This window comes from Tamandua tetradactyla, chromosome 20 (genome assembly GCF_023851605.1).
Source record: "Tamandua tetradactyla isolate mTamTet1 chromosome 20, mTamTet1.pri, whole genome shotgun sequence".
In the NCBI taxonomy this organism is placed as follows: Eukaryota; Metazoa; Chordata; class Mammalia; order Pilosa; family Myrmecophagidae; genus Tamandua; species Tamandua tetradactyla.
In genome coordinates, this window is record NC_135346.1 from 61,958,781 (window position 1) to 61,984,980 (window position 26,200).

The following is a 26,200-nucleotide window of genomic DNA, read 5'->3' on the forward strand; positions in this document are numbered from 1 at the left end:
GACATTGTTTCATTGGGGTCATATAACCAAAAGCACACAAATGTTTTTTGGAACACACCGATGCTCATTTTAGAACTGACAGCTATTTTTCTTTACCACATTTGGTCCCTTCTTCTCCACATTGTTAATTACAGGAAGTAAGAATAATAAGCCTAGAAAAGTTCTTGAAAGAGACAAAATTTGGTTGGAAACACAGTTGAAAGAGGTTGGACAAGAGCAGCTAAGTAAGGGAGGGGGACACCTCGTGGAATGTGTTGAGGACAGGAGGGAATGGGTTAAAGCAGAAGGAGGTGAAAGGCATTTACTTCTTGTATGGGGACACGAAGGAATAGGAGACCCACCTCACTAATAAGACTAAGGAGACTGGATTGATTGCACAGTACCTTGAATAAGTGTCTTCTATCCCTTCCAGGTGTGCAACACATCCTTTCTCTTTTCCTTTGTCTGCCCTTTTTGTCTACTGTCCTTCTCTTTTACTATTTCCAATATTTGCCCCATATAGTAAAAGCATTTGAAAGAGGAGAAACACCACCTTCCTCTTGCAGTTAACTGCCCCTGCTAAGCTGTTTACATGGGTTGCATTACTTCATCTTCATAACAGCTGCATTTCTCGCTCTCTCTTTTTTTTCATAAGAGGAAACAGAAGCTTCCGGTGATTAAGTTATTTTGTCCAAAGTTGTGGCAGAAAGTGTAGGTGATAGGGGAGAATTCAACCCTGACAGACTCAGATGTGTGAAAGGACTGGCCCTTAACCCCGAAGCTGCTTTCCTTCTCCAAGGCCAAAGGCTGTTTAGGAAACCCAGACTCTGAAAAAGTTGTCTCCACTTCCCTGTCTCAGAACTGAATGGTAACATCTAAGTGGAGACCCCAGCCACTCACCCTTTAGTGACTTCTAAGGTAACTGTGAGATGCCAGAGGCTGGCAGGGAGGTTTTTGTTTTTTGTTTTTTTAACTTTTTTATTGTATAGTGTAACATATATACAAAGCAAAGAAATAAAAACTGCAATATATTTGAAAGCACTCTTCAACAAGTGGTTACAGGACAGATCCTAGAGTTTGTCATGGGCTACCATACGATCTTCTCCATTTTTTTTCTTCTAGCTGCTCCAGAATATAGAAGGCTAGAGAGCTTAAATATTTTTTATAATCACAATCAACTTTTTTCCTTCTTTTTTTTGGTGACAACTAATATATATACAAAAAGCAATAAATTTCAAAGCACAGCACCACAATTAGTTGTAGAACATATTTCAGAGTTTAGTAGGGGTTACAATTCCACAATTTTAGGTTTTTACTTCTAGCTGCTCTAAAATACTAGAGACTAAAAGAGATATCTGTTTAATCCTATCTTCGCTGCATAACTCCACCACCACCTTTGATCTTTCTATCTAAATTTTTCATATTGGAAGGGCCTGTCACTAAATATAGGGTAGGGAGATGGAACTATCTGATGTTCTGGAGAGGCTGGACCTTCTATATTTCAGAACTTATACGGAGCAGGGACCCATCTGGAAGTTGTAGGTTTCTGGAAAGTTACTCTAGCACATGGAACCCATACAGAATCTTGTATAGTGCCCTAGGTATGCTTTAGGATTGGCTGGAATGGTCCAGGTTGGGGATTGGCAGGTTATGATAGGTAACAATGTCTAACTGAAGCTTGTGTAAGAGCAACCTCTAGAGTAGTCTCTTGACTCTTTTTGAACTGTTCCTGCCACTGATACTTTATTAGTTACACTTTTCTTCTCCCTTTTGGTCAGGATGGCATTGTTGATTCCTCGGTGCCAGAGTCATTCCTGGGAGTCAACTCCCGCATCACCAGGGAGACTTTCACCCCTGGATATCATGCTCCATGGAGCGGGAAGGGCAATGATTTCACTTGCTGAGTTGGGCTTAGAGAGGATGAGCTGGCAGGGAGCTTAAATTGGAGCAGAAGAACCACATTATGTGTGGCTGGGAGGTGAAGTGCAGGAGTTCAGATATACAGACTCTTTGAGATGAGCATGTGTGGACTGGCACAGTAAGTGCCAAGGAGAAGGACCCCCTTGGTTGGGTTGAACTTCTTCCTGTTGAAAAGGGTGTCAACATATGGGGTGGGGGAATGCAATGGGTTGATGTTTTGGGAGAGACTGGTACCTCTAAGTTTCAAGGCTTATCTGTCATAGGAACAATCTGGAGGTTTCAATTTTCTGAAAGTTAACTTAATTGGTAAAACATTTATAGAATCTTAGCTATAGCCTTCAGTTTTCTTTAGGTTTTTCAGGAATACTTTTGGTTGAAGCTTGGCATACCATGGCAGTTTGTAATATCTGGTTGAGATGCGCATAAGAGTAATGTCCAGGATGGCCTCTCAACTCTATTTGAAATCTCTTAGCCACTAAAACCTTATTTTGTTACATTTCTTTTTCTTTTTCTGGTTAGGTAGGCATTCTCAATCTCATGATGCCAGGACCAGGCTCATCCCTGGGAGTCATGTCCCACATTGCCAAGGAGACTTACATCCCTGAAAGTCATGTCCCACATAAGAGGGTGGGAAATGAGTTTATCATACACGAAGTTTTTGTGTGAACGTAAGTTTTCACTTGTCTGTGGTAAATGACCAGGGTTGCAATTGCTGGGCTGAATGGTAAGTGCATGTGTGGCTTTTTAGGAAAGTGTCAAGCTGTTTTGAAAAATGGCTGTACTATTTATTAATCCTACTAGCAATGCATGAGTGATTCAGCTTTTCTGCACACTTGCCAGCATTTGGCCTCATCACTTTTTAAAAAAATTGTAGACATTGTGATAGATGTGTAGTGATATCTCACTGTAGTGTTAATTTGGATTTGCCTATTGGCCAATGATGTAAAACATATTTGCAGGTCCTTATATGCCACCTGCATATCCTCTTTGGTGAAATCTATGTTCAAATCTTTTGTCTTTTTTCTAATTGAATTTTACTGTTTCTTATCTTTATTGTTGGGTTTGAGAGTTCTTTATATACTCTAGATATGAGTCCTTTGTCATATATGGGGTTTGCAAATATTTTCTCTCATTCAATAACTTGTCTTTTCATTTTCTTAATAAGGCCCTCCATAGAGTAAAAATTTGTGATTTCGATGGAGTCCAATTTATCGATTTTTTTTTCTTTCATAGACTGTGCTTTTGGTATTATACATAAGATTTATTTACTAATTGCTAGGCTCTGAAGATTTCTTTGATGACTTCTGAAAGTTTTGTGGTTTTTACATTTACAAATTTTTGTCTGTATATTTTTCATATTTCACAAATACACGCATACATACATACAAACAGGCGAATCAAAACAGGAAGTGGTAAGAGTATTGGGGAGATGTTTGCAATTTTGATTTGGGATTCTTCGAGAAGGTGATACATAGCAAAACCTTAAAGGAAGAGGGGAAGTGAAGCATGCAGATATGGCAGGGAAGAGTATTCCAGGCTGAGGGAAAAGCCCGCCTAAATATCTGATGTGTGGATCAGTTTCCTGACTTGAGGAACTGCCAAGAAGCCCATGCAGCTTGAGTTGAGTGAGCTGGGTTGTTGTGGGAGATGCTGTCACTATGTTTCCATCATCTCGGAAATTCTGGTGGGCGCTGTAAGCATTCAGCTTTGGCTCTGCATGAGATAGGGAGTCAATGGAAAATTCTGAGCAGAAGAGTTATAATCTGACTTAGGGTTTAGCAAGTGTGTTGTGGCTGTTGTAGATGGAGAAGTATATGTAGGGAAGCCAATTCAAGGGAAGTCAGGAATACAGCCAGAGATGCTGGTAACTTGGTAGCAATGGACATGATGATCATAGTCAAATTGTGGGTATACATTTGAAATTAGAGACAACCGACTATAGCAATGGGTGGATATGGTGTGAAAGAAATAGAGAGCAGTCAAAGCAATTCCAAGGTTAATGCCTGAACAATTAGCAGGAAGGAGCTGTCATTTACTAAGACTTGTAAAGTGATAAAGCCATAGGAGAAGCACCTTGGTGCATTGGGGATTAGGCATTTGCATACAATCAGATCTGTTCATCTTCAACCCTCTTGTTCTTAGAGTTGATGGCTAACACAGCAACTCAGGACCCCTACCCTTTGCTCATAAGCCCATACTTACTCATATGCTCATATGCCTCCCCATTTTATTAAGGAAAACTAACCATTGTCTCAGGAAACTAATCCTTCAGCCACCTGTATATTGGCCCAAAAAAAGACCGTACCTCCTCTCTTTTTGTTAAGGATGACTTGATAGTGTCCTGGAATTTCTTTTTGATTCTTTTTTATAATTTATCTCTATTGATATTCTGTAGTTTGTGAGAAAACATTCTCTTAGTTTCCTTTAGTTCTCTATCCATGATTTCCTTTAGCTCTTGAGCATATTTAAGACAGCTGACTTAAAGTCTTTACCTAAGAAGTCCAATGTCTAGGTTTCATCATATACAGTTTCTATTGATTGTTTTTTTTTCCTTCTATATTTTCTTGCTTCTTTGGATGTATCATACTTTTTTTTTTACCTGGACACTTTAAATAATATAACATGGCAACTCTGGAAGTCAGATTGTCCCTCTTCTCCTGCATTTTTTTGTTGTTGCTGCTTGTAGTTTGTGTATTTGTTTGTTTCATGACTGTTTTTTTTTAACTAACTTTGTAAATTCTGACCTCTTTGCCATGTGTGACACTGAAGTCTCTAGTTGGTAAATTTAGTTATTAGCTAGTGATTTCCTTAAACACCTGGATCCAATAATTCTCAGTCTTTGTCAAGAGATTCTCTGCATTTCTAGGAATGCCTTCAACACTACACCAGGGATTGATAGTTGTGCAATAGTTTTCACTTCCTGCTTATGCAGAATCTCAAGGTCAGACAAAGTTGAGATCTTAGGGAATTTTCAAGTCTTTCCTGGGTATGCACAAAGCGCTGCCCGTGTATGTGGCCTTCAAGATTCCCAGGATGATGTTGGAGGTTTTCAAAGCCCCATGGACATCTCATTCCACCCCTTTTAAACTTCTTGGTTAACTATTGTTTTTTCCAACTATTATCCATCATTTCAGGTTCTAAGATGTTAAAAAAACTTGCCTATAATTTTTATTACAAATGCTTTTTGGAGAGAGGCTTTTAGCACTTGGCAATCACTGAATCAGGTCAAATAAGCCCAAGCCTTTAGAGTGAAGTTTTCCAGGGAGCTCTCTCTAAGCCAAATAACGACCATTCTTTGGAAATAAGGCTTCGAAAAAGCTACAATTCTTCTCTGTTCCTTCCAGCTATGAGACTGCAGGCTCTTATTTTTCAACATATTCCTGAGCCATAAAGCAGGGGAAGGTACTAGGACAAGTTAAAATGTCAATTCTTCCTGAGGTACAGCTTCTTTTCTTCAATAGATGCTCACTGGGGTGCTGTAAGTCTTTGTTTCAGACATATTTTCCAGTTTTCTTCAATAGTTTTTATATGGAGCAAATTTTCAGAATTTCTTACTCTGCCATTATCCTGTATGCCACTCCACTTCCTTTTTCTTCAGGACAGATATCCCAGGCTCATCTTGGACTTGCCTTTGAATTAGTCACTTATCAGGGAATGCTAGTTTCTATAGTGAAGAACCCCATTGTTTCATGAATCTACTGTATTTATGCTTGTTCAATGTCATTCCACTGAATGAGTCCGCAGATGTTTATGCAAGTTCCTCAGTGGGCAGGTGAGGTTGGGGTGCTCACACAGGTGTGAAGTAGCCATTGATCCTCCTTCTCTAACTCCATTTCAGAACAAGTCAAAATGCAAAAGAGGCCTCGATTTCACCAGGTTGTTAATTATTTTTATTTTTATTTTTTTTTTATTAATTAAAGAAAAAAAAAGAAATTAACCCAACATTTAGAAATCATTCCATTCTACATATGCAATCAGTAATTCTTAATATCACATAAATGCATGATCATCATTTCTTAGTACATTTGCATCGATTTAGAAGAACTAGCAAAACAACAGAAAAAGATATAGAATGTTAATATAGAGAAAAAAATAAAAATAATAATAATAGTACAAAAAAAAAGACAAACAAACAGACAGACAAAAAAAAAACCTACAGCTCAGATGCAGCTTCAGTCAGTGTTTTAACATGATTACTTTACAATTAGGTATTATTGTGCTGTCCATTTTTGAGTTTTTGTATCTAGTCCTGTTGCACAGTCTGTATCCCTTCAGCTCCAATTACCCATTATCTTACCCTGTTTCTAACTCCTGCTGGTCTCTGTTACCAATGACATATTGTCATTGTTTAATGTTAATTATTAAACAAACAAAAATTAGGAAGACTCTTTGCCTTATGGATGGCACATTTTGGGGACTGTTAAATTTTAGCTTTTCTTCCTCCCCCAGAGAGCCATAAAACAAATAGTATAAACAAGGAAGGTAAAATAAATTGACGACCTCTTTAAGGAGGAAGAGAAATAATGTGAGAGGATGAGAAAGGGAGATGAAGAAAACAAAAGGAAGAGCACTAAATAGTTTTACCCATGATAACCCAGCTTATCAGAAATGTTATGTACGACATTCATTAAGCAATTTATAATTTAGCAAGTGTTTTGAGATAAGTTAGCAGTTCCTCAAGACTGAAGGAAGGGAAAGTCTCCCAGGAATCACGGAGGACTTCCTGTGTTTGTGGAGTTACTATCTGCAGTCAAGGAAAGTTTCAGGCCTGCCCAGCGTCTGGTGAGTATCCCTGGAGCAGAACTTCCCAAACTCTTAGAGGCACAGGCTTATCACCCAGGAACTGGTTAAAATGCAGATTCTGGTTCAGTGGTTTGGGTGGGCCCAGTGACTCTGCATTTCTGATAAGCTCCGGGTCTTATTGAGTCTGCCTCTCTTACGCTTTATGCAGTAAGGTTTAGAGTCCAGTGAGGCACACGTTTGAATAGGAAGTAAAGTAAAAGTTGCACTTTACTCTGGTAAGAAAAAGTTGCCTTTTGTTATTGGGGCCTAGGGGGCTGCACTTATGTTTCAGCAATAAACATTTTTTTTCAGTCAAAAAAACTTTTAAAAATTTAATTCCAGTAGAATTGTCCTTCTGGAAACATCTAGTAAACATACTATTTCCTATTTCTTCCACAATTACAACTTAAAACCCAGTATGTGATATATGAAATTAACATAAAAAAGCCCTGAAAAGTAGAGAGAAGAAGGTAGAATGGTTAGGGACTCATGAAAATGAATTCCCCAGGTTTTCTTTTTGCCTTATATGGCCTAAATTCGAAGTCAAAAAAGTGCTTGTAATTGGACATCCATATGAAGAAAACAAAAAGCCTCAAATTATAAAACAATTAACACCATACAAATTATGTATTTAGATATGAAACATAAAACTTTTAGAAAAAAGAACATAGGGAAAAAATTCAAGAAGGATTTTAGATATGACACCAAAAGCATGATTTTTAAAAGGAAAAATTAAAAAACCAGACTTTATCAAAATAAAACCTTTTGCTGTGTGAAATATCTATTAAGAGGATAAAAAGACAAGCCACGGACTGTGAGAAAATATTTCAAACCATATATGTGACATAAGACTTAAATCTAGAAGATACAAAGAAATCTTGAATTTAAAAGAGAGGCCAAAACATCCCATCAGAAAACGGGCAAAAAGCATGAAGAAGGTACACTGATGAAGGATGAAAAGACATTTATCATCAATAGCCATTAGGAAATACAAATTAAAACCACAATGAGATATCACAGCACACTTTTTTTTTTTTTGGTATGATTGGGTCACATTTCGTTCTTTTTCCATGTGAGTTTCCCATTACTGCAGCACCATTTGTTGAAATTGTTTGCTTGTTTTCTCTTTCTTTTGTTTTTTTGTTTTGGGGAAGTGTATGGGCCAAGAATCAAACCCGGGTCTCCCCCAGGACAGGCAAGAAATCTACCCCTGAACTACCCCCACTGCACATCTTTTATAATGGTGAAAATGGAAATAATGACAGGGGCAAATGTTATCAAGGATGTGGAGAACCTGGTTCAGTCACACGGTGCTGGTAAGAATGTAAAATGCGGTGGGAATGTAAAATGCAGTTAGAGAAGGAGGGACAGTGAGGTCTGGAGGACCTGGACTACGGAAAAGGGGTGGAAATTTCTTACAAAATCAAACATGTGGGGGAGGGGGCTTGAGTGTAGTTCAGCAGTGGAATTATTGCCTGCCATGCGTGAGACCCAGTTTCGATTCCCAACCCATGCACTTCCCAAACAAAGAAACCAACAAAGACAAACAAACATAAAATTCAACAAATGGTGCTACAATAATGCTATATTCACATGGAAAAGGAATGAAATGTGACGCCACCATACAACATAGAAAAAACAAAAACAAAAGCAAACCTGTGTTTCCCACACAACCCAGCAATTGTTTTATTGGGCATTTGTCTCAGAGAAATGCAAATTTATGATCACAATAACTTTGCTCACAAATATTCACACAGCTTTATTGGTAATGTTAAAAACTGGAAACAATCCAGCTGTGTGTCAATAGGTGAACAGTTAAATAAACTGCTGTATATCCTTGCCGAGGAATACTATTTGATAATAAAAAGAATGAACTGCTGATAATTGCAAAAAAAACTAGGGCGAATCCCGGGAATTATGATGAATGAAAAAAACCAATTCCAAAGGGTTACATTCTTTAGAATTCCATTTGTATAACATTAAAAAAATAAAACATAGATACAGACAACAGACTCTTTGTAGCCAGAGCTTGGAGGGGACACAGCAGTGAGGAATTGGCTGTGGCTATAAGAGAGCAACATGAGGGATTCTTTTGGTGACAGAAATGATTGTGTGTCTGTAGCAATATCAGCATTCTGACTGTGGCATTATAGTACAGTTTTTCGAGACGTTAGCATTGTGGGAATCCAGGTGAATTGGAAAATTGAGTAAAATGGGAAAATGGGGTCTCTGCGTTATTTCTTATAACTACATATGCATTTTTGTTATCTCAAAATGAGAACAATTGAAATTTAATTCCAGGATAGCTGGCACAGTGAGAAGGCATTTATTCATAAGGCTATAAAAGTTTTGAAATTCTTTTTTTAGGGTATTGTATGGACAAGGTATCTTATATATCTTCTTCTCATTAGTCTGACCAGACACAGTGTTCACTCTCAGGAGGAAGTGAGAATGAAAGTGCGAGAAGAATAGGAAGCAGAATCAATGAACTGGCCATGTTTTTATTATCTTCTGGTTGTGCATAGAGTTGTGTAATGTGACACACCTGTGTGCCAGATATTCAGCCAGTGTCTCTTAGCTCCAAACTCACCCCTGGAGCAGCGCCTTGTGAGGCTGGTACTGGGGGGCAGGCACCACATTTCTGCTTTACTTGCTGGGTCCTTACTAGGCTTCACCCACAGGGGTGACAGAGGCAGGTAGTCTGCACTCCAGTGGAAACACCGGAGAGGGGATACTTGCTTTTTCCCTGTTTGCTTTCTGTTTTTGCTTATATGGCCTTGGCAATGCGCCTTCACCCCAGCAACGGCAGCTAATTCCATTAGCAGGAATTGAATCATGATCAATCAAGATTTTGGAACGTTAGTTGTGTACAGACTCAGTGCTTCATGGCAGTACAGTCAGCCCCACCCACTACTCATAAGTAGGAGGTCTAAGAATTTCTGCTCCCTGAGCCACTTCTTTGAGCCATAATTTAACAATTCCAATCCATTTCTTGTGTTTCCCCAAGGGGGCAGCAGCTGCATCTTGCTTTTTCAGTTCTTCAATATACAGTTAACAATTCCTTATAATAAATTCTCTCTTTAAAAATAACTGGAGTGGCATCTATTTCCTGACTGTACCCTGATCAGAACAGTTTTACCTACTACCCATGTTTAGATTTAAGGACACTAACATTATGCAGTGCACCAGATTTCACCTTTGTTTGGTCTCCTGTTTGGATAAATCACACTACTGACATTTTGCATTAGTGTCGATCATGGGAGTCACTCACACGTGAAGTATTGCAGGTTTAACGCTGCGAGTAGATGAACAGGACAAAGCTGACTTCACCGTTGATCTGAGCCTCTTCTTCTTTGCTGGCCTTTCTTTGTCTTTCCTGAATAGCCTCTTGAGGACCTCCTTCACCTCCTTGTTCCTCAAGGTGTGGAAGAGGGGGTTGAGAGTGGTGGTCACCACAGTGTAGAAAAAAGTTGGGAATTTCCCTCCCTCCTGGGAAAAGTGGCTCCAGGGACACTTGGATTGGAGGGCGAGCACTGCTTGAATCTGGTCACTGATTTCTGGAGTTCATTGACATGCATGTCTCTGCAGGACAGGCAGACAAATGCAGGGACTTTGCATACAAAGTCACCCACCAGGTGGTGAGGCAGAAGGGGAGCTTCATTGTGGTGAGGGACTGCATCAAGGTGCCAAAGAATCCGCCCACCTAGAGCTGGGACACTAGCTAACTTTTGACACAGCTGTTGGTAATGCAGAAGACGGCACACAGCCAGCGTGTCGGTGGTGGAAAACCACGACTAGCAGCAGGACACACTGCACACCACCTTGTCCTGGGAAGATGTAGAGTTGAGTTGTGTATCCCAGACAGCTGATGGTCTGAGTCCCAAAGTTAACCAGCATCTGGGCAATGCAAATGGTGGTTAAGCAACGATCCAGGAAGGAGAGTTGGGTGAGGAAGAAGTACATAGGGTGTGTAGATGAGAGTCTATGCAGGACAGGACTATGATAGTGATGTTATCCACAAGGTGAGTGTGTAAGAGATGGACACAGTCACAAAAATGGGTTATCTGAGAACCCCAGAAGGAAGAAGTCTTCCGGGCTGGTGTCATTAGCTATATTCCTCCAGCACTTTCCTGGAATGGGGAAAAGCAACAAATCAGGGATGGGCTGAGAAAAGTAGTTTCTGATTTTAGTAAAATTGCCTATCATATCTTAATATTCTAACTTTTTACTGGCATTATAACACTTCTCACTTGCTAATTTCTGCAAATTTAGATTATTCTAGCAAACCACTAGAAGGTGAGAATGTGGTAGGTGAATGTTCACAACTAACCCTTGCCATCCTTCTGGCCACAGAATTACTTGAGTCTTCTATCTTTCCCTTAGAATCAAGGCTACTTGTTTGCTTCTGTTTAAGTGATTTTAGTTTAAAATTTGTATGTTTTAGCTCCAAAAAGCAGGACTAATTCTATACTCAACCTAAGGCATAACCACATCTTTCCTAGTGAACAGAAGTCTTCATCTAATGTTAGGTCACTGAGGGACATTTCCAATTGAGCCACCACAATTTCATGAATTGATGCCATATTTTATGACACTGTACTGTTAGGTGGTATTTTATTTATATTGGCAACAAGCAGAGATTTAGCTGTTCTCTTCCCACATTTGAAAAAGCCCAGGCCAGTTGATCTCGTAGTCAGAAAATTTTAATTTACTATATATGTTTGTCCTATTTTGTCCTCAACTTTATGGTGTTGGCTGTAGTTTTCTTAATAATATATGTATGTGTATCCAAAACAGTTTTTGCAGTTGAAAATCAAAATTACCTCAGTCATAGCCTTGCTAGTTTTGGTAATTCTTTTGATGGACTGTGACTCCATATGAGAAGGTTACTACTGGTATTTTCCATAGTGTTGTGTGAGCTGGACTAAGAGAGGCTGGCAATATGTTACTCTGTTCATTAAAAATGTTTCCTTTGTAGCCCACACTGGGTGGGCCAAGAGGTGACCTCCGGACCAATACTCTGCCAAAACACTGAAGTACTGGCTTCGCGGTTCCCCGGGAAGATGGTCCCTACACTTGTCTTTCATTTCCCATCTTTCTACTCAGTCCTGTCTTGACAGATCATGGAAAACTCTAGTGACAGCCTCAAGTACAGGAAGGAGGAACTACAGGTGGTGGAGAATAGTGAATCCAGATACACTCTTGGTCAGTCAGGGCCCATTTAAGAAAGAGAAGAGCACCACAAAGGGATGTAAACTGAGGTAAAGGCAAAGTCTCACATAGATTTCATGCAAATTTCCCATTTTGAGGAGGCAAAAAAGGGTCTATTTTGGACATTATGGGTGTTACAGAATGAAGTAATGGCATAAGGGAAGTAAGAAAACCAAGAACACCTTCCTCCCAGCTCCTTGCTGACCATACATGCTGGGTCCATCCCCCAATTTTCCTTCTGCTGTTGGCGATGCTCCCTGGCTTCTCCCTTTCCACTGCTAACCCACTCACGTGGCAGCCCAGGTCCAGTTTCCATCATGCTGAGATGCTGCTGAAGCCCTGACTCCACTTAATCTGCTCCATTTCTCTATTCTTTTTTTCACTTCAGACTTTCTTTTATAGGTTCTCTTCCCTTAATGTAAATTTAAAGAATTTAGTTGAACAATTATCATTAGGAAACTCAACGCCCACCCACCCCCAGCAAATCCAGTGATCTCTGGTCCTGTGCCAATTTGTGACCCTTCCTCCAGCTACGTGGTCTGTTGACATCACTCCGAACATGTCTACATGTGAGTGTTCCAATCCGAACGATGGTTCTCACTCAACTCCAGTTGCTTCAGTTGCATCAGTGCTTCATCCCAGCCTTACTTGTGCTTTGATACTATGTTATCATGGTGCCCACCACTACTCAGATCTTACAGAAATTAGTTTTATGTCACTTACTTGGAATTTAGGAAAATGCTATCTTAGGCTGCTCCATAATGATTAAATTTCTTTCCAACTACTAAATACTTGGTATGCCCAAATTTTTAGTTTGTTTGTATCATTCAAGTATTCTTGCCTATAGTAATTTGTTATTAATATTAAACAATTAAAAAATGCATGCTATCTTTTCAGACTTTTATTCACTTATGCTCATACCTGATCTTATTTTCATTTTTACATGTTATTTACTCTCTTACAGATGGCTACTCTAGGTATTGATACTTGGTGGCAAATTCTGATATTGAAAACTCCAAGCCAATAAGAACTGGCTGTGTGCATTATCTACAGACACTGATTTCTCAGGCTTCTGAAAACACAAAGAAACTGAATTTTGAATAGTGGAAATACACACAAAGGTCTTGATCACTGTGAGTAAAATGCGATACATTTGCATGAGACTTTCAGTTCCTGAGAGCAGTCACATCCCTTTATCCATTTCAGTATCTCTCAAAGTGACTGGCAGAGGTAGAGCATTCACTAAATATTTATTGATTTTTTGCAACTTCAGTCAGACAATTGCCATCTCTGTCAGTTTCCTTTCTGCAAAGAAGCCATCATAGCATTACCTATATATTTCATTCTCAGTAATAAAAGCCAATAATAAACCCATGAAATTAAATTATCACTTAATATTTCTGACTACCCCTTGACATTTTTTTTTGTATGCTGTATGGTAGGGTCACATTTCATTCTTTTTCCATTAGAATATCCCGTTATTGCAGCATCGTTTGTTGAATTGTTTGTTTTTATTGGTATCTTTGTTTGTTTGCGAAGTGCATGAGCTGGGAATCAAACCCGGGTCTCCCTTATGGCAGGTGAGAATTCTACCACTGAACTACCCTCACAGCCCCTACCCCTTGACTTTTTTTTTTTTTTTTTTTTTTTAAAGAGAGAGGGAGGAAGGGAAGGAAAGACAGAGAAGGAAGGAAGGATGGAAGGAAGGAAGGGAGGAAGAAAGGGAAACATTTTTAAACATTTTCTTGTTTTATTATATTTTGTTTGTTTGTTTGTTTTTTACATGGGCTGGGGCCGGGAATCGAACCGGGGTCCTCCGGCACGGCAGGCAAGCACTCTTGCCCGCTGAGCCACCGCGGCCCGCCCCCCTTGACTTTTAAGCTGATATAATTAGATTCCAGGTTATTCTTCTAAATCCCTAGCAATCATCATGCATTTATGTAACAATATTATCCTTCAAGGAGAAGTTTGTGTTTTGTTTATTTTCTCACCACCCTCCAGTCTGTGAGCAATTCTTGTAGGAGTTCCATTCTTAGAGCTGTAAGATGAATCTGGAAGGGCTAGGACAGGGTGACACCCTATAAAAACAGGGTAGGAAGAGGTAGTTATGGGAATGTTCTAGTAGTGAAGTAGCAAAGCAGATTATCTTTCATTGTGGTGAGCTTCTACCTCCCTTTTCCATATTCTTTGACTCTTTGGTAATATTTTTCTTGACTCAAATTATCTGTATTCCCATTTGTTCTAGGGTTTCTGTTCTCCACTTGCAATTATACAAATAAATGCTCTGCGTTTTTTATAAGAACAGGCTATTTTGGGAGGGGTCATGAGATTTGAGTTCTAGCCTGTGATGATAAAGTTCATCCGTCAATTGGCCAGCTTATGGTGTCCAGATCTTTGGTCAAGCAAGTACTGGCCTGATTGTTACTATGAGGGTATTTTATGGGCTTAAATCACCAGTAAGCTGATTGCATCTATAGAAGATTACATCTACAGTCAACTGAGGGGACTGTCTTCAACAGTGAAGAGTAGTCTCATCCAATTACTTGAAGACTTAAAGAGAAGAAGTGATGACACTGTTGAACTGTGTTCTGGTAGCCTTGATTCTTGAAGAAGACTGTAGAACTCTATAGCTTTTACAATGTGGCTGTGTGATTGTGGAAACCGTGTGTCTGATGCTCCTTTTATGCAGGGTGTGGACAGATGAGTAAAAATAAATGGGTAAAAATGAATAAAAATGGGGAGATAAAGGATAAAATTGAGTAGATTGAAATACTGTGGGTCAGTGAGTGGGAGGAGTATGGGCTGTAGGATATATGCGTTCTTTATTCTTAGTTTTATTTCTTTTTCTGGAGTGATGCAAATGTCCTGATAGGTACATGGTGAAGAATACACAACGATGTGATTATACCGTGAGCCACTGTATAATATGGTCAGACTGTATGTGAGTGGATATTTCTCAATAAAACTATTTTAGAAATGTTATTCCATAAATAAATAGATGGATAATTGGATAGATAGAATGATATGGCAGATGTGACAAATATTAAAAATTGTTGATCTGGGCATCTGGGTGGTGTTAGGTTCGGTTCTTTGTATGGGTTTTGCATTATTTTTGCAACTGTCCTATAAGTTTGAAATTTAACTTAAAACAGAAAATTTTTTAAATTAAAAAGTGTATTTATAGATAGCTCTTATTGGTTCTGTTTCTCGAGAACCCGACTAATACATAATTCTGCATTTGCTTTTAAGCAGGTATTCAGCCACCTCATAATCGTTTCATGTAAAGGCTCTATTTTGTCCATTATATTTCATTCATTTGAAAGATTTTCATTTAGTCTATATCATGTGATTTTTCACATTTCTAAACAAGTGGGCTCTGTTTCAGTTCTAGGACTACATTATCCAGTAAACTTTGGGCATTCCATACGAAGTTTAGAAGCTTCATTATCTGTGCTACAGCATTTTTTCCATGATAGCACATCTTCAATTAGTGTTTCTTTCACAATGGCAAGCTACTTAAATTCTGTTATTTCTGTGCCAAATTCCATCCACTCACATTAATCTACTCAACTATTTAATAGAAATCCTTGATGGTGAAAGGATTTTGGGAGCCTTTTTTTTTTTTTTTTTTACCATCATCCTGTTTTTGCCAACATCCGTGTTTTGTCCAGAGTGGTATTGCGTGAACATATGTATATATGCCTTGCCATATAGAGTTTGCCAATGTATTGATAGATCTGTGCTGTGCTCAAGCAGAGTAGTAGATAGAAGGTGAGGGGGACAATTACAGATCCTAAGAATTGATAGAGGCATACTGACTTAAAAGCCTCTCTTCTTAGCTGCCACACTGTAGCAGTTGGAAATCCTCTTTCTCTAGTCTCTCACATACTCTGAGAACTCTCCTCTAACCATTTCTAGATTCGGAAAATTCGCTATCTTGGACCATGCATTCTGCTTGACCAGTAGTGGTAACAGCTTTTGGGAAGGTTGTTTGAACATGGTAACATGAAAAACATCGGCCAATCTTAAAATCCATTATTTCGGGAGGCAGCGGGCCACATTCCTGGTGAATTAACATCTTTTCCATTTACTTTGAGAAATGATTTAATGTAAAGTGAATATAAAGCAATAGCTCAAAAACAATAATTCTGTGACTACACAAGCTCTCTATATTATGACAAGATTCCTACCTTAAGATCTGTGCTAATTAGTAATATAAGTTTCCAAAATGGTTATAGAAGATGTTGTCGATTTTTGGAGATTTGGCAAAGATAGCAAATAAATAACAGAATTAACCACCTATAGCAAAGACCATCATTCTCATTGGCCTCTATTCAGTTTCTTATTGTCAGATCCTGGTAAAATATCTTTCAGAATAAGATACCTTGCTTCTATCTCTTGACTAACTACTCTACCTTAAAAGTACCAGACATCATTTTTGAATTTACTTCCTCAAACTGCGTAACTCAGTTCTTTTTTCTTTTGCCACTGTGATTTTGCTCATATTAATCCTTGTTTGGAATATGTCCCTTCTTCTCTCTATCTCCCAAATTATAGCCACTCCCAAAGGCATAAGTTAAGTTGCTATTTCTCATGTGCATTTTCTATTTGCATTGCCCCCAACAAATGACTCACATCTAGGACACAATGGCAGTGAAAGGAGGACTGGGATTGGTGAGCTGCTCTTTATGAATGTACTGGAGCACAAAAACAGGAAAAGATGAGGAGAGCTGGTGTGCCTAGACATTTCCTACCTATTCCATGAAAACCAAGCTTGCTGAAACTAATGAGGCCCCTGGAACCCCTTTCCAGATAGCAATTAATCTTGAGTCTGAATCCATTCCTAATGAGCTCTCCATCACTGTGGTTCTTAACCGAGCCTGCTCTGAGCTTCTAGAGAGGAGAGTCCAGCATGAAGGACTTCCCTTCTGTCTATCTGGGCTGCTTAAATTAGATTTTTATATTTATAAACTACTTCAATGTAGATGGCTCAGGAGAATCTTTTCTATCTTAGGAAACTACTTCTCAGGTTGGTTACTATTCTTACACTTTCCTCTGGTCAGGTTCATCATGTAGTGATTTCTTTCTAAGGGGAAAAATGTGAAGATATTCAGAGAATACTTTGAGACTTTGAGGAAAAGTTTTCTTATATTTTATTCATTCTAAATTTTAGGCATGATTGTAGAAGAAAACTTACATGTACTGAATTGTAGAAATAGAGAACTCACCATTTTTATCCTCTCCCCACCCCGTGTCCCTGCAGTAGTCATGGTTTTATGCGAATGTGCATTTAATGACACATGCAAATTTAAAAAGTCAGTATTTCTAAAGGTTCCGTGAAAGTTGCAGGTGGGGACAAAGCCAGAAATCAAGAGATGTAGGTCGATCTTCAGTCTTTCTCTTTCTTTTCCAAATTATCAAGGTAAAGAGAAAAATATGCCAAAGAGACAACAGTGTGTAATTAAAAAGAATCCTGAAAAAATTTCCTGAGTTCTCTTCTCTGGTCAGCTGCCAGTTAGTTATGGGAAGTTGAGGAAGTCACTTCAACCTTGTAAACATGGTTTCTTCTTTAACATTTTGGCCTTGGACTAGATGATTGCCTGCACCTGTCCATTGCTATCTTCTTTGATTTTATTATAGCTACACAATCAAGTGTGTTAACAGTAACAGCAATAGATGCTGATAACAGAGCTGTCTAATGTTGAAAAGAAAAATACATCAGTATAGTAATGCATGCTTTGTGCTTTTTGTGCAGCTAGGGCTTCTGCCTCTTCATTGATGCTCAGAAACCACCATCATTCTTGATGTTATCATCTGCTTCCTACCCAACCTCATCTTGCTTATTTGGTTGTGCTAAAAAAACCACCAGTCCCTTGTGCTCTTTCTTTGCTTAAAATTGTCAAAGTGAAGAGTCAGATCAAGAAGGAAAACTTACCTTAACCATATGGAGACTAAAGTTCTAGAATGTAAGTACTAAGGTAATCGGTTACAATGTATTGCCTTTCCTGAGTTGGGGTCATTTGAGGTTAAGACCGTGTTTGGAAAACCTGAGAAACAAAAGGGAAGAAGGACAAAAACATGCTTTTGCATGTATTAGAACTTTATTTCCTTACATAGTTGAATAATATTCATTGTGTGTATATGCCACGTTTGTTTCATCCATTCATTGGTTGATTGACACCTGATTGCTTCTATCTTTTGGAAAATGTGCACAGTGCCACTGTGAAAAGTGGCAATATTGCAATTATCTGTTTGAGTTGCTGCTTTCAAATCTTTTAGGCATATACCTAGAAGTGGGGTTGCCATATCATGTGATAATTCTGTGCAGCCTTCTGAGGCTCCACCAAGCTGTCTACCGCAGTGGCTGCACCGTCTGCATTTCTGCCAGTGATGACCGAGTGTTCCTGTTTCTTCACATCCCCTCAAACACTTATTTTCCAATGGTAGCCATTCTAGTGGTTGTGAATTGATAAATCATTGTGGTTTTATTTGCATTTTACGAATGGCTAATAATGTTGAGCATGTTTTTGTGTGCTTTTTGGGACATTTTATATCTTTTTTGGGGAAAATATCTATTGTTCACCCATATTTTAATTGTGTTCTTGGTCTTCTTCTTACTGAGTTATAAGACTTGTTTGTATATTCTGGAAATTAAATCCTTATTGGATATATGGTTTCCAAATATTTTCTCCTATTGGATAGGTTGCCTTTATTTATTTATTTATTTATTTTGTAGGAAGTATTTTTTCTTCATTAGAGAATTTGTGGGTTTACAGAATAATCATGCATAAAATACAGGATTCCCAAACACCAACCTACCATCAGTGTCTTGCATTGGTGTGGAACATTTGTTACAATTAATGATAGCACACTTTTATAATTGTACCATTAATTAAAGTCCATGTTTTAGTTTTTATGTTTTAACCGCATAAAACATGGCTTACATTGTTCAATGTAGTTCCAAGGAATTTTTCAAATATTTTATTCCACTGCCATATATACAACCTAACATATCCCCTCTTAATTCCTTTCAGACGTGTATTTCCATGCTATTAATTATGTTCATAATGTTGTGCTGCCATTACTGCCACCATTACCAGAACATTTCCATCCCTCCAAATAGGAAACTTGTGCATTGTAAGTCTCATTTCCCAGTCCCTATTGCCATGCTCTCCCCTGGTAACCTATTGTCATGGTTGGGTTCATGTGTCAACTTGGCCAAGTGGTGGTACCTGTTTGTCTGATTGGGCAAGTACTGGCCTGTCTGTTGCAATGAGGACATTTCATAGAATTAAATCATGAGCACATCAGCTGCATCCACACCTGATTCCATTTGTAATCAGCCAACCAGTGTGTCTTCTGCCATGAGTGATGCTTAATCTAATCACTGGAAGCTTTTTAAGGAGGATTCAGACGAGACAGGCTCTCTCCCTTCTTTGGCCAGTATCCTGTCCTGTGGAGTTCGTCCAGACCCTCCATTGGAATCATCAGCTTCACAGCCTGCCCTGAGGATTTTGAACTCTGCGTTCCCATGGTGACTTGAGACACTTTTATAAGTTTTATATTTGCGAGTGTTTCCTGTTGATTCTGCTTCTCTAGAGAACCCTAATTAATACACCTATATTCTAGATTCTAACTCTGGTTTTGCTCACTCTCATTGTTTCAAATCATACAATATTTGTCCTTTTGTTTCTGACTTATTTCACTCAACATGATGTGGTCAGGGTTCTTCCTTGTTGTCGAATGGATCAGGACTTCATTCCTTTTTTTTCTTTTACTACCTGGAAATTCTGTTTTTATTTTTTTCTCCCTGCAGTGTAAAAAAATGAAGTTCTGCAGACTGCAAGGCTTTACAAAACTCTAGATACTGCAAAGTTGTTCAAACATTAGAAAGGTCCTTGAGTCCCTGAGCTCTTGAAATTTGCAATCTAGTAGTCTAGCAGAAGCAGTCCATTACTTACTATAATATATTTTAGGTAGAGGGGATGGAACGAAGGGAGGAGAGCAGGCTTGTGTTTGAGGTAATCCTGAAGGGTCTCAGTATGAATAGCAATGATTTCCTCAGGTGTCTAAGATTATGTATTTTGTTATCTGTACCATATCCTTCATTTCTTTTGGACATAGACAAAAAATAAACAAACAAATAATTTTTCTAATTTCCCCAAAGAATTTGGGAACCAATTGGAAATTCCATGGTTTGTTGGTTTATATAAACAAACATGTTTCTCTTTGAATTAAAAATGCTTTAGTAAAATTTAGTAAGATTAACTTAAAATTTGTCAAGTTAACATGGTGTTTTTTTTCAGTTTAGTCTTTTTACCTGAGGTACATAAATTAGAAAAAAAATTATCAGGGAAGGTTTGAGTTTCCAGAACAATCATCCATAATATTCAAAATTCGCATATACCTGCCCACTATCAACACTTGCATTGGTTATTTAAAATTTGTTACAATTGAGGACAGCACTTTTTATTTGTAATTCTTCTATTTTGAAACAGTAATTACATTTGTTACAATTGATGAGAGACTATTAAAGTAGTACTATTAATTACCGTCCATAGTTCACATAGGTTCCCCCCCCCTTTCCCAGCCTTTTTTTCATGCACATCTTTATTTTATTGCTCATCTACCCATATACTGGATGCAGGAGAAGTTAGTCACAATGATTTTACAATTACATGGTCACGAGGTGAAGGTTATATAGCTGTGCAATCATTATCACAGATCAAGGCTACTGGATTACAGTTAAATATTTTCAGGTATCTTCTGGTTATTCTAATACACTAGAAACAAAAAGAAATATCTACATAGTTAGTGAGTAGTCATAATCACTTATTATATCCTAACTTCTCAGTTATAGCTCCTCCCTCTCATTTAATCATTCTCTCAATCTTTAGAGATATCTGTGCAATGAAGATTCTAATTTCTTCATGCTGAGAAGTGTGTTCACATTATGGGGTAAAGTGATGAAACTGGTTGATGTTTTTGGAGAGACTGGTACTTCTGTCTTTCAGGGCTTATCTGGCATAAGAACCATTTGGAGACATTTGTTTTCTGAAAAAAGTCATCTTTTAATAGATAAAAATTTGTAAAGTCATAGATAGAGCCTGGGGTATTTTTTAGGGTTTCAGGAATAATGTTGGTTGGGGCTTGGCGTAGTGAAGCAATTGAAATATCTGGCTGAAGCATGCATAATAATAACCTCCAGAATGACTTCTCAACTCTATTTGAAATCTCTTAGGCACTGAAACCTTATTTTGTTTCATTTCTCTTCCCTCTTCGAGTAAAGAAGACATTGTTCATCTCAAGATGCCAGGGCTAGTTCATCACTAGGCGTCATGGCCCGTGTTACAGGGAGACTTTCACCTCTGGGCTTCATGACCTACATAGCAGAAGAGTAGTGAGTTTATTACATAGTTTGGCTTAGAGAAAGAGGCCGCATCTTTTGGCTTAGAGAGGTCACATCTGAGCAACAAAAGAGGCTCTTTGGGGGTGACTCTTAGGCATAATTATGGGTAGGTTTAGCTTAACCATAGGAGAAATAAGTTTCAGAAGAGCAAGCTTAAAGATTGAGAGGTTGGTCTATTAAATTGGGAGTTCCTATTACTTGAAAGAATATCAGGAATTTTCTAACTGGGAAAGTTTAATAGTTCCTCTTCTTTTCTCCTTTCCATCAAGGAACTTTGTAAATACTTTTTTTTATTTCCTGCTCAAAATACTCTAGAATGTATCAAGATATTACAATAACCTGTACAGAATAATAAGATCTCATTCCCTATTTTAGGTTCCATGTAATTGGATTATTTAAATAAACTGACCAGACAGATTAAATCAGATAGTGTGCTACAAAAATTTAAATTTTTGCCACAATAAATGTCTCTTCCTTTGGCCTTATATAAAGGCTGAAGTTTTAAAATACAATTTCCTCTTTTACCCAGTTATTTTGTTCCTAACTGGATCAGCTTCATTCATACCTCTAATTAAAGTCTGATTTTTTTTCCTGCTTCATTAACACCTTCTGTATGGAGTAATGCTGACTTTCAGTGAGGCTGCAGAATGCTGACTTTGAGACTCAGCTATCACGCAGATACCCAAAGTTCCAGGGAACTACCATGCTGTACATAAGGAGTAGAAAATCTCAGAATAAAAGAACTTATGATTTAGGAACCTTTGAAATGAGCCTGATTGAAGATTCTATATGCCTTAATCCTTAATTGCCCAATCTTTCTTTCTCAATATAACCTATGATCTTGAATTAATTTCTCAATTTTCTCTGTTTAAGTAGTTTATATTAGTGAGACCATGCAATATTTGTCCTTTCATTTCTGACTTTCTCCACCAGGCATAATAGCCACAAGGTTCATTGATCTCATTGCATGGCTCACAAATTGATTCCTTTCTGAAGCTGCACAATATTCCATCATATGTATGTCACAGTCTACCCTTCTACTCATCAGTCAATTATCCTTGGGCCATTTTAACCATAGACAATTGTGAATAATGCTGACATAAACACCAGTGTGCAAAGGCTTATTTGTGTCCTTGCTTTCAGTTCTTCTCAGTATATGCCTAGTAACTGAGTTGTTGGATCATATGGCAACTCTTTACTTAGTCTTCTATGGAACTACAACACGCTGCCTCCACAGAGGCTGCACCATTCCGCGTCCCTATTGGTAATGAATAGGTACCTCTCTCTCCACATCTCCTCCAGGACATTTACCTCTCTCTCCACATCTTCTCCAAGACATTTACCTCTCTCTCCACATCTTCTCCGGGACATTTACCTCTCTCTCCACATCTCCTCCAGGACATTTACCTCTCTCTCCACATCTTCTCCAGGACATTTACCTCTCTCTCCACATCTTCTCCAAGACATTTACCTCTCTCTCCACATCTTCTCCGGGACATTTACCTCTCTCTTCACATCTCCTCCAGGACATTTACCTCTCTCTCCACATCTTCTCCGGGACATTTACCTCTCTCTCCACATCTCCTCCAGGACATTTACCTCTCTCTCCACATCTTCTCCGGGACATTTACCTCTCTCTCCACATCTTCTCCAAGACATTTACCTCTCTCCCCACATCTTCTCCAAGACATTTACCTCTCTCTCCACATCTTCTCCGGGACATTTACCTCTCTCTCCACATCTCCTCCAGGACATTTACCTCTCTCTCCACATCTTCTCCGGGACATTTACCTCTCTCTCCACATCTTCTCTGGGACATTTACCTCTCTCTCCACATCTTCTCCGGGACATTTACCTCTCTCTCCTCATCTTCTCCGGGACATTTCTCTCTCTCTCCACATCTTCTCCAGGACATTTATCTCTCTGTTTATTTTTAAACAGTTCCATTCATACACCATATGACCCATGTTAAGTGTATAGTCGATGGCTCCTTGTATAATCACAGTTATGCATTCACCACCACAATCTAAATGATAACATTTCCATTTACTTTGCAAAGAAGAAGGAAAGAAAAAAATGAAGTTAAAGAGAGAAGAAAAAACATCACTTACCTCTCTCCCTTATATTCTCCTCTTATAAACATTTATTTTTGGTACATTGCCCTTGTTATTATTAATGATCTGTTAACTATAAGTGCTAGTTTACGTTAATGGTATTTTTTCATATACCAACCCATTTTTAGCAATTTGCAATTGAGTCATGCATTTATTCTTGTTCAAGTAAAAACCTTCTTATATTTGTACATTTAATCATGATCATTGTCCATTATAGATATTGATAAGTTATACAATCCCAGTTTTTATCCTCTAGCTTTCCTTCTGGTGCCATACAAGCCCTTAGCCTTCCACCTTTAGCTATATTCACACTCAGTTTTGTTCATATACTTATCATATTGTGCTACCATCACATACTATTGTGCATCCTTTTCTGAATTTTTACAATCTTGCTAAACATTTAGAACTCCATAAGCATCATATACCTAATCTCTACTCTCTTTTTTCCCTGATAATCTATGTTCTCAACTTTAACTCTCAGTTTGCTCATTATGGTGAGTTCATGTTAGTGAGACTATACAGGATTTGTCCTTTTTTCTGTAATTTCACTCACATAATATCCTCAAGTTCCACCACATTACTGCATGGGTCATGACTTTATTTTATCCTACAGCTGCATAATATTCCATCACATACATTTACTATTCATCCATTGGTGAACATTTGGGCTGTTTCCATCTCTTGGCAATCATAAATAATGCCACTAAAAATATTGGTTTTCAAATGTACATCTGTGTCCCTCCTTTCAGTTCTTCTGAGTATATGCCTAGTAATGGAATTGCTGGATCATACAGCAATACTATACTTAGTTTCCTGAGGAACCATCAAACTGCTTTCAAGGTCTGCTGCACAATTCTGTGTTCCCAACAGTGAATAAATATGCTCTTTCCTGACATCCTCTCCAGTATTTGTAGTTTTCTGATTTTTTTCTTTTTCTTTTTGTACTGGCCATTCTAGTAGGTGTGAGATGAAATCTCATTCTGGTTTGATTTGTATTCCTCTAATAGCTAGTGTTCCAGTTTGCAAGTTGCCAAATGTGATATACCAGAAACAGAATGACTTTTATAAAGAGGAAGTGCAAAATCTCATCAAAGTCAGCAATAGACATGGTCTTCCCTTTGGCAAAAATTCTTCTCTGGCTCTGGATCTGTAAGACTCAGAACAAGTTCTTTGCCAACATACAAAGGAGGGGCAGTCATAGGATAAATATTCCCATTTCCAAAGGGTGAAAGTGGAAAGAACAAAAGGGTCACTGGACTCGAACATTTTCAAAAATCTGCAGGGCAAACTCCATTAGATTTCAAAGTGTGAGAGTCATTTATCTTTGGGGCTTTAGAAAGTAGTTATCCCACACTTCCCTAGTGTCTAAGCAGTGGCCCACCTTTCTCCAAATGCACCCTTGAGGGACATTTGGGAAAACACCTTTTTCTTGGCTCCACCCTCTCCAAGAATTGGAGCTGCATCTGGGCTCTCTGCCCTCTCTGGAGCACATACTCACCCCCTCCATGTGGTGGTGGCCAGGCTCTCCTCAATCCCCAAGGAATGTGCTCCACCCTCTCTAAAGGCCTGAGCTTGCATAACTCTTTGACTGTAATGAGGTGGAAGACCCACCCTCTGCCTTCCCGGCAAACTCACCCTCTCCAAGTGCTTGAGTGGGTCTGCTGCCTGTCCTTTTTTTTCTTGACTTCAGACTTTAGCTTCCATAGTTCTGCCTCTGACGTTATTTTTCCTCCAATGTGTCCCTTTTCTGTCCCTCTCAGTCCAGACTGCCAGTGGTGCTGTTTGTTCAGATCCTGCAACACTCTTGTTGGCTTCCTATGCAGTAGGCTCGGATCATGCTCATCAGATAGAATAAGTTTCCAAAAATCCTTCCAGAATAATTCCATCTCCAATCCTGGCTTTTTCTGGAATGGCTGACTGGTTCCACATTTGGTGAAATCCTTACATGGGGCATTATTCTCTGGGGTCTCCCTGGAAGCCCAGAATTTTCCAGAACACCCATTTCTGATTTCTTTGTACACAGGAGTTCAGTTCTCAGCTTATTTCTTTCCTGTCACATTTTGCTATAAGCTGCAAGAGAAACCAAGCTGCACTTTCCACATTTAATTTGGAAATCTCCTCTGCAAAATATCCAAGTTCATGGCTTTTAATATCTGCCTTCTTGCCAAAGATACCAGTCAATTTTGCCTGATTATCTACCATTTTAAAACAAGGATCACCTTCCTTCCAGTTTGCAATCACACATGTCTTGTTTCTGTCTAGATCCTCATCAGAGGCATTTTTAGAGTCCACACTCCTAACAGTCTTTTCAAAGCATTCTAGACCTTCTCTATCAAGCTCCTCACAACTCTTCCAGAATCTTCCCCTTATCCATTTAAAAAGTCATTCTAAACTTTCCCGAAATCTACAACCTCCAGGTGGGTCCCTGGTCAGGATAAGTCTTGAAACTTAGAGGGCCCAGCCTCTCCAGAACATCAGATAGTTCCATCTCCCTACCTCATATTAGTGACAGTCCCTTCCCATATGAAAAAGTTCACATAGCCATAGGCCAAACACCCCTAAAGAGAGGGATGGAAAAATCAAAGGTAATGGTGGAGTTATACATAGAAGATAGGATTTAACAAATGAACATGAATGCTGAATCATTAAATTGATATCTTTTAGTCTCCAGTATCTTAGAGTAGCTAGAAGTAAAAACCTAAAATTGTGAAATTGTAACCCACCTCAAACTCTGAAATATGTTCTACAACTAATTGTGGTGCTCTGCTTTGAAGTTTATTACTTT

General features: G+C 38.6%; 1 long non-coding RNA gene across 1 annotated transcript in view; it reads left to right on the forward strand.

Moving 5' to 3' along the window:
* LOC143664230 (uncharacterized) overlaps positions 1 to 26,200 on the forward strand; it is a 109,198-nt gene that overhangs the window by 34,305 nt on the left and 48,693 nt on the right. The window contains exon 3 of the long non-coding RNA XR_013166384.1: positions 12,857 to 13,025. This is a non-coding gene — a long non-coding RNA (uncharacterized LOC143664230). The remainder of the gene's footprint in view (positions 1 to 12,856; positions 13,026 to 26,200) is intronic.